Source organism: Mirounga angustirostris, unplaced genomic scaffold, assembly GCF_029215605.1.
Source record: "Mirounga angustirostris isolate CCGP_5_RB_7025 unplaced genomic scaffold, mMirAng1.0.hap1 SCAF_8, whole genome shotgun sequence".
Taxonomy (NCBI): Eukaryota; Metazoa; Chordata; class Mammalia; order Carnivora; family Phocidae; genus Mirounga; species Mirounga angustirostris.
Window position 1 is genome coordinate 116,353,187 of NW_026991716.1, and position 18,663 is coordinate 116,371,849.

The 18,663-nt window shown below is 41.6% G+C and overlaps 1 long non-coding RNA gene across 1 annotated transcript; it reads right to left on the reverse strand.

Moving 5' to 3' along the window:
• Positions 1-9,675: 9,675 nt before the first annotated feature.
• On the reverse strand, positions 9,676-14,971 carry LOC135365503 (uncharacterized). The gene is made up of 3 exons (XR_010413445.1): positions 14,857-14,971; positions 11,849-11,915; positions 9,676-9,797 (listed from the first exon to the last, which is right to left on the reverse strand). It is a non-coding gene; the product is annotated as an uncharacterized LOC135365503 (long non-coding RNA).
• Positions 14,972-18,663: the final 3,692 nt, after the last annotated feature.

Here is an 18,663-nt window from a genome sequence, read left to right on the forward strand (position 1 = left end):
GGGGAGAAAAAAGAGCACAGTTTGAGATAAAAGTCTAAAGGCCAGAAGCTTTTGTGCAAATTGCCAAGGGCAAGCAAAAGCTTTTTTTAAAAACAAAAGAGATGGGCCCATTGTTTGGCAGATGGTATAAAATTAACAGACAAGAAATGGTTAAATATGTCTCTCCTATTTCGTTTCTGCCTTAGAGAGTATTTTCAAACTGGAAAGTGTAGAACAAACATAGCAAGGACTTGGAATCAAAATAGTGGAGGAAATAATGAATGCATTTTAAAATCTGCCATATTTATCCAAAATCAAGTTCCCAGGCTCAGAAGAACTACCTCAAGCTTCTGAGAGGATCCACATTTTGATTGAAAGGCCAATTTTAGTAATTTCTGCATTTATAGAAATAAAAGAAATGTTGGAATCCTAGAGATGGACAAAGGTCCCAACTTTTTAAAAAGGCAGCTTCGAGGAATTACAGATGAATGATTTTGACATCAATCTTCAACAAAGTTCTAGAAAGGTAGGTTGATTAAACAGGTGATGTGTAGAACTTAGAAAAGGAAGTACCAACCAAAGAGATCTCCCACGAGTTGACCAAGAGTATGTCATGGCCAGGGGCGCCTGGGTGGCTCAGTATCAGTTTAGAAATGCTATAAATGTGGCATAAATTTTTAAAGGAATTTGGCCACTTTTTCCATATCTTCACAGAACCAGCTACATTATAGCACAATTAGTTGATTCGTAATAAATTGGATAATTCAAAGAGAACTATAAATACTGATTGAGCCAATATGCATGTGATTTAAACTGAGAAGAATAGCCTACATGTCAAGGGGCAGGCCAGATTTAACAAGATCTTGAAATGCTAAAACTATAGGCTTAAATGTTAGTAAGAATCAATGAAAAGAAGCACTTAGGTTATGGAAAAGAATCTAGAGAGGACCTGCTGAGGTTGCTTTGAGAAATTTCAAAAGTTCTTGTGTGGTGAAAATCTCATGACCTTCGGTCTTAAAATTCTTTGATTATATGAAACATAACTGCATACATATGTATAAAAGGGTACCGGTGCTGAGAGCTACAGGTCCCACCTGCTATGGAGGATTGCCAAAATCAGATAGTGTCCTCCTAAAATAGAGGGTTAGGGAAAGAACCAGCATGTGGATCTGATGGTGAAATGTAAGGAGGAAGCTTGTGAGAGTTGGAATAGGTCTTTGTCACATGATGAGCCTTTTATGATCATCTGTGGCCTTTGTTAGAGAATATGGCACATTCCTAGCAGAGAAAGAGGAAGACTTTTTAAATGAATGAATGAATGAATGAACGAACGAACGAATCAACAGCGGAGGACCAAATACAGGTTTCCAGCCTTTTCCCCTTTCCCAAGATGTGTTCGTAATTACCAGACCTCTTCCAGAAACCTAGATTTTACTCAGAAGTTTGGTTCCCTCATTTCTAGACTCTCTGATTGTTGCCCTTTGGCACTCTGGGCCTCAGAACCTTGACCCATTGTCTTTGTTTTTATTGCTACTTGTTCTGCTTTTGAAAGATTCAATGTAAATTAGAATTCCTAACTATAGTATTCAGTATCCTCCTAAAAGTCTTTGCTGCTGGTATGTATTCTCTGTTGACACATTTGTGGCAGGAAAGGGCAGCCAGTGGAGCAATGATGTTACTGCGGGAGGCTCAGGCAGGCTGGGTGGGAAGGAGGCTGATGTTGGTGCTGTGATATGCTGGGTGGGAAGGAGGCTGATGTTGGTGCTGTGATATGCACAGCAGCAAAGCGTGCGGGACCGTGCAGAACCCTCCCCCACCAAGGAAAGTAAGTGTATGGATGAGAAATGTTTGGAATTCATGACCTTCCATTTACAAAGGGCAAATAATATATTTTATTTCAATCTATAGTGGCAACTGTGTGTTTTCCCCCAATACAGAAATTTGACCAAAAGATCCGCGGGGAAAACACAATCAGGGAAACCCATATTTTTTGTAGATGAGATTTCGTCTTCATAAAGGATGAAAACTGACAAGTGTTTGCACAGTTTGCTTGCAAGACTTCTCTGTATGGCTGTTTTCAGAGACCGGGGGCTGCCCACACAGGCCGTGAAGACTGAGTGACAGCAAACTTCCAATTCTGGGTACACACCCACAGAAATGCCCACACTTATGCATACATACCACTCATATTCTGCTTCTAACCATCTACAGATACAATTTACTTTTAAGTATCTTACAGTAATCTAATTTCATAATCCCAAATATTCAAATTTCACGATATAATTAGTGATGCCGCTCGCTATACACAGCCATAACACAAATAAATGTGTAGTTAAAAAAAAAAAAGAAGCTATAGAAGATGTGGAATAATGTTTGTTTGGGAGGAAAGACCAATTTCTTCCAATTCAACAAAAGTTTCTCCAGCACCCGTGTTCAGGGTGCTTCCAGCCTCTGTGAAACCTTCAGGGAAACAGAGGACAGAGTTGTGTGCCCTATAAGAAATGAAGCAGGTAAAGCCGTGACTCCTACCACCACTGATAACAGGTGCACCTCTGGAGGGACTCCACGTGCTAGACACACAATATTCTTTTTCATTCTCACGGCAGCCCTGCAAAACAGGTACTATTATCCCCACTTTAAAGATGCGGAGACTAAGGTTTAGTGGAGGAGGCAATATATCTAAGCCATACAATCCAAGTGACATGATCCCAATTGAGCTCCCACCTGCCAACCTTCAGTCTATGCTTTCCTTTCTACGCCCTGTGTGCGCCCAGTAACTACAGTACAGACTAAAACATGAACGTATGATAAAAGTAGGAAGAAAGACCTAAAAAGGGGAGGAGGAGAAAGAAACCCACCGGTTGGCTTGTTGGGACCAGGAAAGCCCTTATGATGAATGAGACATTTGAAAGAGGCTGAAAAAGTAGAATGTCAGCAAGTAGAGATGGGTAAGCGTGATAAAAACCCTCTAAACCATGGCCTCAAATGCACTTTGGGCCATCAATTACATTCTTCCCTCTAACTTTAGGTAGATAAAAATTAGTATTATTCCTCAGGCTGATGAGGTGTTATCCTAGAAGAGTCTGTAAAGCCTTTTCATCTTAACTGATAACCATAGAAATAAAATGAACTAGAATTGCAAGGAAGGTTTTAAGTTCCTATCATATGCCTTATAATTTAAGAATGGTTTGGACACTGCCACGAGTAAACAAAAAAAAAAAAAAAAAGGGAGAAATTTCAGTAACAGGAGAATTTAATTCAGCTTTTTCTTTTTAAAGCTATGCTGTCTGTGAGCCGATCAGAATAAAGCCCTTTCTAGGACTCAGTCCTTGAATAGACCTAAAACAAAGCCTTTCAAGTAAAGAAAAGAAGTACTAGCCTGTAATTATTTTTCCTTATTTTACTGCATGCTATGTGATCAGGAAATAAAATATAATTTATATATTTTAGTTATGAATGATTACATAGAGGCTCATCCAAACAAACCTAAAAACTGAACCAGGGGCAATTTGTAGCAATTCGGCTTGTTTTTCAAGCTCTCTCAAGGTTATGTGCATACTCATGGACACACACACAAGCAGATTTTGAATCCTCCTCTTGGTCTTTAGGGCTAAGTAAGATTGAAGTTGAAGGCTCTACATCTGCTGCCTGTATCTTTTTAGAATCAACACGAGGCCAATGTCATCTGTTATTCTAAAGTGAAACCTGCAGAATGCAAAGAGGCTGGTCTAGACTGAAAGAATAATGCTCTCAATGAAGCCTGGAAGAGGGAAGGATGGTGTGGGCTTTGGAAGACAGGAAATGTGAAGATTTAGACTGGATAGCATAAGGGAATGTGTACTTGGCCAAGTTATACTGAGATTCACACAAGAATACAGAGCGTAGAAGAGCTGTGGACCACAAGATGCCAGCCCAAGGTGAAGTGGAGTTCTCCTGTGGTCTCCTGAAGACTCCTGTCATTGGGACAGGTTGATAGTGCCATTACTATGGTCGGAATGTTTGTAGCCACCCCCCCAAGAGTCACATGTTGACATCCTATGTCCAGTGTGATGGTATTAGGAGGTGGGGCCTTTGGGAGGTGATTAGGTCATGAGGATAGAGCCTCATGAATGGGATTGTGGGTCTTACCAAAGAGACTCCACAGAACTCCCTAGCCCCTTCCACCATGTAAGGACAGAGCAAGAAGCCCGCAGTCTGCAATCCAGAAGCAGACCTCCAGCAGGGCTTGACCATGCTGCCTTCCTGATCTTCAGAGAGGAGATTAGTAGATGACAATTCAATTTGAAGCAGGTCACTTCAGCACTCAAGATACAAAAGGATATCCAACAAACAGTTAAAAATATAACAGGAGCTGAGGGAAAAGTTCAAGAAAATTATAAAATCAAAAGAACAAGTGTTTGCTTCTACAATGGTTAATAACAACAATTAGGATAGCAGCGGCATAGGAAGTGGGTAGGACATAGCCAAATCCAATCTGTAGGAAGAACTCTGGCAACAGTATGAAAGAAAGAATGGGAGAGAATCCAGAGTGGGGAATGCCAGGTGATTACAAACACCATCCAGAGGTGGCAAGGGACTAAATTCAGACAGTGGCCATGGGATGAAGCAGGGTGGCCAAATTTGAGATTCATTTTAGGGCAAAATTTCTAGGATTTAGCGATGAAAAAAAATGGGCTAGAAAGTGAGAAAAAGGGAAGCATGAAGATGTTCCTAAGATTTGTCACTGAGAAGACCAGGCGGGTAGACACAATGAACCAGCCCAGCATATGTCAGGTTTTCCTTTATTCCTTTTTCCTCCCTTTATACTTTAATATGAGATTCCCCCCAGGCTCTGAAAGATTTCAAAGATATTGGGTCTAAATATAATCTTGCTAGAAAGAAGAGAATAAACCACTTGCCCTTTTAAATACCTACAATTCCTAGTCCACAAATAAATTGCTCACGGTAGTTGAAAAGGAAGTTTCATAAATCCCGTCCTGGGACAGAAAGTAGTAATTCACTACCAACTAATGATTCTGTTGTTTAACTCCATCGCTCGTGATTCCATCAGTCTTCATAACATCTCTCACAGTCTCCATTTCACTGACTGGAAGATAATACAGATTGACTCATTCAGCCCCATTTTAGCCTATCCATCTCCTTTCCACCACCCCTAACATCCCAGAAACCAAAAAGCTGAAGACACTTGTCATTTTCCAGATTTTTTTTTATAGCTCTAGTTCCTTCCAAAGCCTAGCTTCCACCGATCAGACCTAACCATGCAAGAGTTGGAAGGCAGAGGTGAGCCTCACCACATTGAGGCCATTCACCACCTCTGCTATTTCTAGGAGCATCCTTGCAGTGGTGGCATTTGGGTTTGGGGTCTTTTCTACAGCAACTGTTACAGAGGTCTTGTTATGGGCCGAATTGTGTCCCCCCAAATGTTGAAATCCTAACCCCCAGTACCTGTGTATGACTTTATTTGGAGATAGGATCTTTGCAGATCATCAAGTTCAGATGAGGTCATTAAGGTGAGTCCAATCCAAATGATTATAAGGGGAAAATTTGGCACAGAGATAGATGCACATACAGGGAGAAGACCTGTAAACATGAAAGTAGAGATCAGAGGACTGCATCTACAAGCCAAGGAAGCCAAAGATTGCTGATGAACCACAGAAGTTAGGAGAGAGACATGAAACAGATTCTCCTTCCCAACACTCAGACGGAACCAACCCTGCCAACACCTTGCTCTCAGACTTCTAGCCCCCAGAACTGTGAGACAATAAATTTCCCTTGTGTAAGCCACCCAGTTCTTGGTACTTTGTTAGAGCAGCCCTGGCAAATAAGTACAGGTCCCAATGTCTGGTCCCTCTGTAGGTGTTGAGAGGCAGGGAGAGGGAGAGGGCAGCATCCATTTTGACAATGCCCATTACAGCAGAGCGGAGTATTCCTTGAGCTGGCGGTTATAGTTTCAGGATGTTTGTTTGTTTGTTTGTTTGTTGTGTCCTAGCTTCCTTACTCTCTTAAAGGCAGAAACTACCTTGGGAGGCCAATTCAGTGGTGGTGCCTGAAAACTCAATCTAGAATCTACTTCTGCTCTTCTCATTCCTTGAATTAAGTCATTTTCTCTTAACCTAGGTCCAGTGGATTCTGTTAACTACAACATGTGTCTTGTATCCTGACTAAAGGACACACTGATGCTCCAACATGCAATGATGGTTTCTAAGCCTATGAAAACCAACAAAAGTTCTATTATTTTCCTTGAGCCGTATAGCATATGGATCCATAAGAAGTATGGAAGATCAAAGTACAGCGAAAAAAAGTCTAATCCCTTTAGAGATTTGGGTATTTGTAGGAAGAACTGTGGCTTTTCTGCAGTAGTAAGCTAGCTGTTTTTCCGTAACTAGCAAAATGGGAAAAAGCAGATAGGCAAAAGGGTGGGTGGGTGGATAAGGATGGAATTTGTAAATATGGGCATAGATACTATAAACACTGTCGGTCAAATAGAATTTTTGGCAGTCTTATGGTTTTGAAAAGCTCCTTTCAAGACTCTATAACATAGGGGCGCCTGGGTGGCTCAGTCGTTAAGCGTCTGCCTTTGGCTCAGGTCATGCTCCCCTGCTCAGCGGGGAGCCTGCTTCTCCCTCTCCTACTCCCCCTGCTTGTGTTCCCTCTCTCGCTATATCTCTGTCAAATAAATAAATAAAATCTTTAAAAAAAAAAAGAAAAAAGACTCTATAACATAAAACTTCAAAGAGAAATCCATTGCTAAAACTCAGGCCCAAGTCCTATATGACTTGCAGTCAACTCTTTATAAATACTGTGAATGATGTTTACAAGTCAAAAACTCATAACAATACTCCTAATAATCACAATAGTTTAGAGTTAGTTTTTAAAAAGTCATAACACTTACTGAGTCTAGATCTTTTCTACTCCAAATGGATAAACCAAATCTCAGAGAGGTCAAGTGACTTGCTCAAAGTAAAGCAAATAGTGGCTTGATTATTTGAAGGACAAGTAACTAACCCTTATGTAAGAAATAATTCTTTTTCTCAGTGTCCTCAGAAAGCATTTTTTAATTTAAATTAAATTAGCCAACAGAAAGTACATCATTAGTTTCAGATATAGTGTTCAACAATTCATCAGTTGCGTGTAACACCCAGTGCTCATCACATCACGTGCCCTCCTTAATGCCCATCACCCAGTTACCCCATCCCTCCACCCACATCCCCTCCAGCAACCCTCAGTTTCTTTCCCATACTTAAGAGTCTCTCATGGTTTGTCTCCCTCTCTGATTTCCTCCCATTCAGTTTTCCCTCCCTTCCCTTATGATCCTCTGCACCATTTCTTATATTCCACATATGAGTGAAACCATATGATAATTGTCTTTCAATGACTGACTTATTTCACTTAGTCGGTTAAGCCTCCAACTCTTGGTTTCCGCTCAGGTCATGATCTTAGGGTCATGAGATCGAGCACTGCATCAGGCTCTGCGCTCAGCAGGGAGTCTGCTTGAGATTCTCTTTCCCTCTCCCTCTGCCCCTCCCCCACTCTGAAACAAATGCTAAGAGAAAGCATGTTTTAGGAGTCGGTTGTATATCAAACTCTAATAGCTATGCAGAGAGGAATCTGGGCGAAGTCCTGCTTATCTACTGCTTGAGCACTGATTCAGATGTTCCGAAAAGACCATGCTACAGAGAGCTCAGCTGAGCTTTCAAAGACTACCTCAGAGTCGTCTCTGCCACGAGACTTCGAGGCTCCCAGTACACACATCTGTCTCTGAACTCCCAGAGCACTTCGGTTATTTCTCAGTTAGGATCTTTGTCTCTTATTTGTTTAGGAAACTCCTGTGTAGCACTTACCTAGCACCAACACTAATCCCAGGGCTTTCCTCAAAACAGTCCTATGTGGTAGCTATTATTATGCTCCCCATTTTATAGATGAGGACCTAAGATACAGATAGTAAGTAAATCTGCCAAGGTGGAGCAGGTTTCCAGCCGAGGCAGTCTAGACTCACAGTCTGTACTCTGACCCCTACCTTATACCTCCTTCAGCATGGTAAGGTTGTAGGCATCCTCCACGCCTAATCTCTCCTCCAATCCTGCAATCTTCTTGAGAACAGAGTTCATTCTGATTCATGTCTATATTCCACATAACATTAGAAATAGTACCTGGGCAGAGTTACAGATCATATCATTAATTCAATCAATGAATAAACAAATAAGTGAGGAAGGCATAAGGACATCTAGGATTCAACAGTGAAAACCCATCCAGGATAAACACAGGTTGGTGGCAATGGGGCAGGAGAAGCACAGTCTTTTCTCTTTGGTCACTTCATTCCCAAGAACTCTGCATGCTACTTTCCTGAAGCTGCTGTGCTCAAGTTTGTTAACATGGATGAATTGTAGGGAAAATCACCAACTGCAGGATGTGAGCTAGCTCTTGATGAAACTCAAGTAGAAATGTGACTTTACTGCTCTCTCTTCCCTTCCTGTTGTCTTTTTTCCCAACATGGGTGGCCTCCATTTGAAGTGCCCTGGGTTTCCTTCGATGTGTTTGGAGAGGTCACTGCCGGGCCTTCAGGAAGAGAACACTCTGACCAAAGCAGTGGGACAATTATGTTAAGGATATGCTATAAAATATATTCCACTTAGACGTATGATTCAGCCACTCAAATGTTCCCTGTAGTTTAGATTTGTACATTTGATTTACCCTTCCCTCATAAGCATCATAAAATCACTTTAGTGCATGACTCACTTTCTTTCATTGACTCCCATTTCAGTGATGATAATCAACCTTGGCTAATAGTTCTCTTCACTAGACTGACCGAGGGATTATTAAAAGCAATAAGGTCACATAACAGACAGTCAAAGATGGAGGCACAACAGGCAATTTGGCTAATACGTTCTAGTATTGACAGCTAACATTTTCATATTTTATTCAAGCTCTCTGCTAGGCAGGTTCTCCATCAAAAGCAGGGGCTCTGGAGTCCAAGTCCTCAATTTTGATCAGTCAACCCAAAGGTAACAGCAGCTCAATAACCAACAGTTGCAATAGAAAGATGAAAAAAATGAATGGAAGTGTTTTCTTGCTATTATATATTTTTATTTAAGAAAAATAGTCTTTATGATTAAATATTTGGCTTAAAATTGCATATCTTCTTCCTCAAAAGTTAAACATAAAATTACTAAATGAGCCAGCAATTTTACTCCTAGGTATATACCCAAAAGATTTGAAACAGGTATTGAAATAAATATGTGCACATGCATGTTCGTGGCATTATTCATGACAGCCAAAAGATTTTTTAAAAATGGCCATCAACAGATAAATATATAAACAAATTGTGGCATGGATATAAAGTGCACTATTATTCAGCCACAAGAAGAAATGAATACTGATCCATATACTTGTAACACCATGAACCTTGAGAACATTGGGCTAAGTGAGAAAAGCCAGACCTAAAAGGTCACATATTGTAGGTTCCATTTATATGAAATATCTAGAATAGGTAAAGGGAGACAGAAAGCATATTAATGGTAGCCAGTGGCTGAGGGGAAGGAGAAATGAGGGAGTGACTGCTCACCGGGCATGGGTTTCCTTTTAGAGTAATGAAAACATTTTAAAATAGATAAAGATAAAGGTTGTACAGACACTCTGAATGTACTACATGCCACTGAAGTGTTCACTTTAAAATGGTTAATTTTATGTTACATGAATCTCACCTAAAAAAAAAAAAATCATGTTGGGGACACCTAGGTGGCTCAGTGGGTTAAGCGTCCAACTCTTGATTTCAGCTCAGGTCATGATCTCAGGGTCATGAGATCGCACTTGCATTCTCTCTAAAATGAAATGAAATGAAATGAAATAATGAAACGAAACGAAATGAAATAAATCATGTCTTCCCACTGAGATGTGATTAATATACTAAATAAAATTACAAACTTGCCATTCTTTTGCAAACCAGTATAGTATACTTCCTACCATTCAAGGGTGAAGGGTGATGTTCAAAATATTTAATAACCAGCAAGAGCACATGCCTCCTGTCAAAAATGACATCTCCCATTAACAATTGGCGCCAGCCAGCGAGATGTCAGTCCTGTCAGCCTTCAGACAGAAAACCCCCAAAGAACCATTTGCTACGTTTGCCACATATTGCAGACCACTGGGCATGATCACTGAATCCTTACCAACAACCCGGACACATTTATAAAGGGATATTTCAATTTTGCAGGAGGAACTACAGTTCAGAGAGACTAAGTCATTTACTCAAGGTCACACAAATATTAAATGGAAGGGTCAGGACTCATGTAGGCGTTCTTATTTCAAACCATGATCTTCTGACTGCACAAAAGTCGTTTTTCTCAAGACAACTTGCATCAAAACAGCTCGACTGCTACAGATTTTTGGAGGATATATTGGCCCTTTAGGTGGTCCCCCAGATTTTTGAATTATTGAAATAGGGTCGAAAACACCAAATGAAGAAACAGACCAGACAGAATCCTTGGAATAAGCTCAGTGGTATAGTTACATGAAGAAAAACCAGAATTTGACAATTTACTATTTTGCAGAAGCAGGGACCCTGGATATAAAAGCAACAAAAAAATGACACGCCAGGTCCTCCCCACCCTGCTGCCACTACAGCTGATGATAATGTCTTATCTGGGGCCTTTTAGCACACAACCCGTCCAGTCAGGCAGGGCTCTGCGCTCAGAAGTTTAATGGTTTAATCCTCTGTTGTTGCCCTTTTAAAATTCTTAATCATTTCTGAACAACGGGCCCTGCTTTTTTCAATTTGCACCAGGAAGTGCAAATCATGTAGCAAGACTTGCCAGTATCCAACTAATTTTAATCCTTATCTGACCTACTTAGCAGAGTTATTAAGAAGATCAAATGGAGGTAATACTTGAAAATTCTTTACAGTTTGCAAAGTACTTTCACATACAGGTTATTATTCTTCAGTTAACAGATTCATAATTATTTGGATTTCCAGACCAATGGCTTCCTCCTTGAGGAACAGGTTGCTCTTTTTGCAAATGAAAAGACTGACCAGAGAGGGTGGGAGCCTTCCAGAAACAGAGGCTCCAGGCCAGAGAGGGCAGAGCGCACCTGACCCAGGTCTCCTGCCCCTCGGGGAAGGGTTCTTCCCTCAACTCCCACTGCTGCCTGTCCCCCTTCAGCAATAAGATCCAAAGATGCCTCCCCAGAGAGGCCTGGCTGGCACCACGAACTATATGAAGATATGCCCCTCACTTCCACTCCCCCTAACTCTCTGTCATGTCACCCTGGTCATGTCCTTCATAGCATTGCCATAATCTGTAATTATTTCTTTTTTGTTTGTTCATTATCTGTCAACTCCTCCGGAATGTAAACTCTACAAGAGCAGGGATTCTCTATGTGTTTTCATCAGTCCATATTCTGGGCACAGTGCTTGGCACGTAGGAGGAACACAATAAGTCATTTCTCGAACAAATGAAGAAATGAATGAATAAGTGAATGAATATTCTTTTCCAGGAGACTGGAGAACACTGCTTTCAACACCGACTCGAAAGCACTGTAAGGCCTTTGGCCACGTGGACCATGGGTGGCTTTCCTTGGAATGTATTGGTTTACAAATGTTTAACTATCAGCTTACTTATCTACCTCCTCTAAAAAGGAGATTCTAAACGATAATACAAAATGGCTTTGGAATTTGTACTAAGCCAACTGTGCACATGGTACAGAATGTTCTCAGAAGCTGCAGGCCTCATGAATAATGAGACAGTCACTGCTCAGATTTTACGGCCTTGCCTACCTGGTGTTCTCCCTCGCCCACAAACCTTTTGCCTCCTGACCTGAATCCAGATTCTCTCCTCTCCCATGAGAGATAACAGATGAAATCCAAGGGAATTACCTTTATCCTGAATATTGGCTACCACACGTGTTCGGCCATTTCCACCCGGCTCCGTACTTGAACGCTGCTATTTGATGGAAAGAATGTAATTAGCACCATATACCACGAACCTTGCTACCATCAGCGCCCCTGACCCAAGCAGCATTATTCCATTCAGGCTGTTGATGCTAGATTGCCCCAGAAGGCAAAGCTGAATCAACAGAGCCCGGCAGGAAGGTTGGGTTTACTTCCCAGCAAGTGGGAATGTGCAGTTGCAGCACAAACAGAGAATTTCTTTAGCCTTCCCTGAATTATGTTTGCTGTGCTTAAAAAAATCAGGATCTCTTAGGCTATTTGTCCCATACACAATTTTTTTTTTAAGATTTTTTTATTTATTTATTTGAGAGAGAGAGAATGAGAGAGAGCACATGAGAGGGGGGAGGGTCAGAGGGAGAAGCAGACCCCCCGCCGAGCAGGGAGCCCAATGCGGGACTCGATCCAGGGACTCCAGGATCATGACCTGAGCCGAAGGCAGTCGCTTAACCAACTGAGCCACCCAGGCGCCCCACAATATTTTTTTTAACTAACAAATCCCCCATATGGACCAGTGTTATTTATACACACACATACACACACACAATCTCAATACATGCTCAATGTAAAAAATTCAAATAATAACTTTTTTTTTTTCATTTTTAAAAGATTTTATTTATTTGACAGAGAGAGATACAGCGAGAGAGGGAACACAAGCAGGGGAAGTGGGAGAGGGAGAAGCAGGTTTCCCGCCGAGCAGGGAGCCCGATGCGGGACTCGATCCCAGGACCCCGGGATCATGACCTGAGCCGAAGGCAGTCGCTTAACCAACTGAGCCACCCAGGCGCCCCAAAAATTCAAATAATATCAAAATATAGAGAATAAAAAATACGTGTTTAGGGTCCTTTATCTATCCCACCCCACTCCCCTCTCCCAGAGGTACCTTAACATTTTTAAGTATAGTATTTCTCTCTTCACATTTCAGGGCATATTGTTCTGACACCTTATGCACTTAAAAACATCTATTTAAAAACAACTAGAGAAAGCATTTATAAAAATGTTTATTGATTTTTAAAAATGCATATGGTTTCACACATTAACATTTTTGACACTGGACTGTCTTATACTTCTTAGATTTAGTGAACACCCAGCTTTTTAGTTTGTTATTAGATGGTTCATACTGGATGTGTTGTTGTTGTTGTTGTTTAAGATTTTATTTATTTATTTGACAGACAGACAGATACAGCAAGAGAGGCAACACAAGCAGGGGGAATGGCAGAGGGAGAAGCAGGCTTCCCGCCGAGCAGGGAGCCCGATGCGGGGCTCGATCTCAGGACCCTGGGATCATGACCTGAGCCGAAGGCAGACGCTTAACGACTGAGCCACCCAGGCGCCCCTTGATGTGTTGTTTTGAAGTTCACTTTTCAAGAGAACCTAAATAAGTTCTTTACACAGTATTTACCATTCTCACTGCATCGATCCACATACTGTTTGATATTTTAAAGTGGTAACACATACGGCTACAGCTCTCACATTTTTCAATTGCTTCTGAGTTTATTTCTGACCCCTCACACAGTGCCATAGACATAAAGGTCTAAGTCCTTTATAAAAGAGTTTTGCAGATGAGATAAAGAATTTGAATCATACTCTTGGGAGCACTCCCATAACCTATATCTAATAGGCTCACAAAATACAAATATCTTTCCTAATGCTGAGGGCAGTAGGTGTGTCAATTGACTAATGCACTGGTTTATTTCACATTTTCTTGAAGACTGTGTAATCGGACATTCTCACCATGTCCTACCCACAAACCTGATAGGAGAGCTGTAGGTTATGCACTATCTCACCATTTTCCCCTTACAGGAAATGGGGAAGGGGAGCATTTTCTATCTCTATTCCTGCTTTTGCCTACAGCCACTGTCCTAGCCCTCCCTTCCAAACCACTCCCCCCCCCCGACCCCCCCCTCCCCAGATTCCTGAGCAGCCCTAGATTCTCTGGAGCTGGCCCAGGAATTGAGCAGGATTTGAGTGAACTCAAAGAGACTATAGTCATGTAGAGGAAGAGTGTAGAGAGATGGAGGACTCTGACCAGAGGACTCTGACCCAGACTCAGATTGGCTCCAGTTCAAAAAAAGCCTCTGAGAAGCAGGTTAACTCTGGACCTCACCAGGGGCGAGGCCCACAGGTTCAGGTGGGGTAGGGACTCTTTGGTGTTTCCTCGGCATGGAACTAAGTCACTCCACAGAGGCCCTGTGGACTCTGGGGCCTGCCCTGAATCTCACAGCAGACCTCATGGGGATGGATGCAGCCTAGACCTATCCTACCTCTGACACAGGAGAGGAATCACGTGAGCCCTAAGTGTTCCCCGGAATATGGAGCTCAGCAGCTGAAGTACGACCCTTGGGCATAAACAGCATGTCACCCTTTGAAAGCATCAGGGTATTTATAACAGCCACAGTAGAACTAGTCTAAGGGTCAAAGGACAAATGGGAACTTGTCTTTTGAACCCTTGAGATTAGTCAGCATTCTCACATTTACCCATGGGCGGAGCCGCTGCAGTGGCTTTTGAACCAGTGGTCTGATCTGCGTCTGCCACAGCCAATCAGAAGCCACGGATCTACCACAAATATCCTAGCTGCCTTCCACCTCCCAAGAGTCCCCAGCTTGGTTGGCCTCTCGCCATCTCCTCGGCACCCCCAATCCAAGCTGTCCTCATCTGTCACCTACTTTATTACAACTGCCTCCCGTGTCTTTCCTTGCTTCTGCTGTTATCCTCCACCAATCCCTCTCCATAGAGAAGTCAGAGCGATCTTTGAAAACAACTATTTCCTACCTGACCTCCACCCTACCCCATTTAAAAGACTTCTGTGGTTTTCTCCTCCCCTCAGGAAAAAACCCAAACTCCTTGGCCTGGATGGCAAGTCCCTATGCATCTACCCTTCCAGCATCTTCTTTGCACCACTGTCTCTTACACATTATATTCCAGACACACTAACCTTGAACATGATGCCGGGTTCTTTCTGATGCACAGCATTGGCTGTTGTGTCTCCATCGAAAACATTCGCTTCTATTCTGAGCATAATCTGCTTCCTCTCATTCCCCTTGCCTCCACTGAAATGTCACTGGCCCCGCAAAGCTGTCCCTGCTCACCTCTCTAAAGCCTCCTCTCCCATTACTCTGTCATATCATCCTGTTTACGTCCTCTTTTAAGAACACTTAATTATACTCTGTACTTATCCTGTTTTCTGCTTGCCTATATGAAAACTTAAATTTAGGAGAATGGGGAATGTTGTTAGGTTCCCCTTTATGTCTCCTTTTTCTAACCTAGAACATTTCCTGAACCATTGAGCCAATCCATTTTTTGGAATGAATGAGTGGGCATTATCTATATGTTTGAAATTAACTGGGAAGTGCTGCATACCATTAAAATTCACCCGCCCAGAGCTGTCTGTGTCAGGATGTGGGAAAAGGCTGAGTGAAAACGTAATAAAGCAGCTGTTCACAACCCAGGCGCCTATCAGCATCACAAATCTGTAAGCTCCACTCTGACCTGCTAAAGTCACAGTCTCCAGGGGCAGAGTCTGAACATCCTTGGTTAGGAAGTTCATTGCATGATTCTGATGCCCTTTTGTCTCAACGTGATGACAAAGAGCTTTTCCCTTCCTCTGGAGTCACTATTGTTCACAGTGGACAGCTACGGGGTGATCATACATGTGGTTAGAGACAACACGTCAACTCTCCTGTCCCAGGAGAAGCAGCAGGGGTACCCGGAGTGAGAGCAGAGCTCTCCGAAGTGATGTTCTGCCACAAGCCAAGCCTCCAGGGAAGTATATGAGCCAACTCAGATCAAAGAGCATGAGCTGCTATGGTGGTGTGTGTGAGCAGTGTGTGCGTGCCCGTGTGTGTGTGTGTGTGTGTTTAAAATAGCTCTGTTTATAAAAGCATTGTAAAAAGTTTGGAAAATATGGGGAAAACATCAAGAAGAACTTAAAAACCATCCATGACTCTTCTGCCCGAACAGAAATCATCATGTTAATATTTTGGTATTAAAAAAAAAGAAAAAAGAAGGCACCATAGTCCCTAATACATACTTAGTGCTTACCATCTGCTGGGCATTTTTTTTTTTTAATGCTTCACATGTATTTACTTATTTAACCCTCACAAAACCCAGTGAGGTATTTTCCTCACCCATTTTACAGATGAGAAAACTGAAGCCCAGGGAGGTTAGGAAATTTGCCCCAAATCATACAATTCCAGGATTTTAAGTTAGCAATCTTCCTCCAGAGCATATGTTCTTTACTACTACGTAATAAAGCTCTGCATGATTGCATATATTTATATCTGTACAAATAAACACACATATTTATGTATTTAATAGGGCAAAAAATATTTAAATATTAACAGCTTTTTCCTCGTCCTCCTATTAAGGAAGAAAGCAAGCTCATTTTTGGTTAGCTACCAGATCATAAAAAACAAATAAAATATTTTAGATTCATTGTTTTCCAGTTAACATAATGATCATCTTCCTGTCACAAAAAAGTTTTATTTGCTTATTTGTTAAACTATGAATGGGTGTGTAACTCCACCAAATGATCTTTCTGTGGCTATAACGATGATCTCCCACCTTCCACACACCCTTGACCTGCTAACTAACTTGGCCATGATTTTTTTTCCTAATCTATGGCTAAATTTTGTTTGTCAACTTGGCCCATAGTTTTCTTTTCTCATACTGTCCTTCTCTGGTTTTGGTACCAAGGTTACCACAGACCTATAAAATGAGTTGAGGAGTGCTCTGCTTTTTTCTGTTCTCTGAAAGAGTTTAAATTTGGAATTTCCTGTACAGGTTTCCCTTCTATCTGAAAACAGACTGTTCCTACGAGACCTTTCATAAGTCGAAAGGAGTGAAAAAGCAGTTACCATTACTTTATATGGAACATTTTTTTCAGCATTCTCAGGCCCCCCCAAAATAAACTCTCTTAGGCTTCTCTGATACCTTAGGACACATCTAGCTAAGGGATGCACAAAATAAATCAAGATAAAGCACAGACGCTCACAGATGCAGCTCGAAGCTCTGGCGACTTGATGCTGAGTGTCGCTTCTGGGGAAGGAGCCTGGAGGGGCCCCTCCCGCGGCTGGGGGCGCACACTACCTCTAGAAGGATTCACTGCAAAACAAATGCTGAGTGCTATTTCCGCTTTTCAGTTTTTTTCATAAAAGCAAAAATCCTCCTCAGATTTTTTTCAGTTAGTGAAAACAAATACTAATGTAGAACTTTAATAAAAATTAAATGGTATAAAATGTAGGGATCCGAAGAGGTACGTGCACCCCGATGTTTATAGCAGCAATGTCCACAATAGCCAAACTGTGGAAAGAGCCAAGATGTCCGTCAATAGATGAATGGGTAAAGAAGATGTGGTATATATACACAATGGAATATTATGCACCCGTCAAAAGGAATGAGCTCTTGCCATTTGCAACGACGTGGTTGGAACTGGAGGGTATTATCCTGAGCGAAATAAGTCAAACAGAGAAAGACATGTATCATATGACCTCACTGATATGAGGAATTCTTAATCTCAGGAAACAACTGAGGGTTGCTGGAGTGGGGGGTGGAGTGGGAGGAAAGGGGTGACTAGGTGATAGACACTGGGCAGGGTATGTGCTCTGGTGAGCGCTGTGAATTGTGCAAGACGGTTGAATCTCAGATCTGTACCTCTGAAACAAATAATGCAATATATGTTAAGAAAAAAAAAAAGAAGAAGAAGAAGAAGATAGCAGGAGGGGAAGAATGAAGGTGGGGAAATCGGTGGGGGGAGACGAACCCTGAGAGACTATGGACTCTGAAAAACAAACTGAGGGTTCTAGAGGGAAGGGAGGTGGGAGGATGGGTTAGCCTGGTGATGGGTATTAAAGAGGGCACGTTCTGCATGGAGCACTGGGTGTTATGCACAAACAATGAATCATGCAACACTACATCTAAAACTAATGATTTAATGTGTGGTGATTAACATAACAATAAAAAATTTTAAAAAAATTAAATGGTATAATGTGAACTTGCGAAAAGCAAGAGATACCCATACCTTGAGCTCATCTATAAAAGTAGTCCTGCCCCAGGATTTGGCTCACAGAAAGTTGCTGTTGCTGTTTGTTTTGTTTTAATTCAATTCCTTCAATGGTTCCAGCACAAATTAGGTTTTGTCTTATTTTTTTCATCTATTCTGATCATTTTTGTTTTCCTAGGAACGTACCTATTTCTCATAAGTTTTAAAATTTATTGGCATAAAGTTGTTTTCTTGTACTTCTACATGTGTAGTAATATTCTCTTTTTAAATTGCCAGTATGGGGCGCCTGGGTGGCTCAGTTGGTTAAGCGACTGCCTTCGGCTCAGGTCATGATCCTGGAGTCCCGGGATCGAGTCCCGCATCGGGCTCCCTGCTCGGCGGGGAGTCTGCTTCTCCCTCTGACCCTCCTCCCTCTCATGCTCTCTGTCTCTCATTCTCTCTGTCTCAAATAAATAAATAAAATCTTTAAAAAAAAACAAAAAATAAAAAAAATTAAAAAAAAAATAAATTGCCAGTATGGTCTATTTGTGACTTTTCTTTTTACTTTTTTCCTGATAAATCCCAACAAAAGTTGCCATTTTTATTTACTCTTTTAAAAACAAACTTTTCTTGATATTTTCCTAGGTATCTTTCATTTGTATCTCATCAGTTTCTATCCCTTCAATTTTCTTTGGGTTATTCGGTGAGTCTGTTTTTCCCCATGGCTTCTCAACTTGGATCCTTAGCTCATTTTTTAGTCAT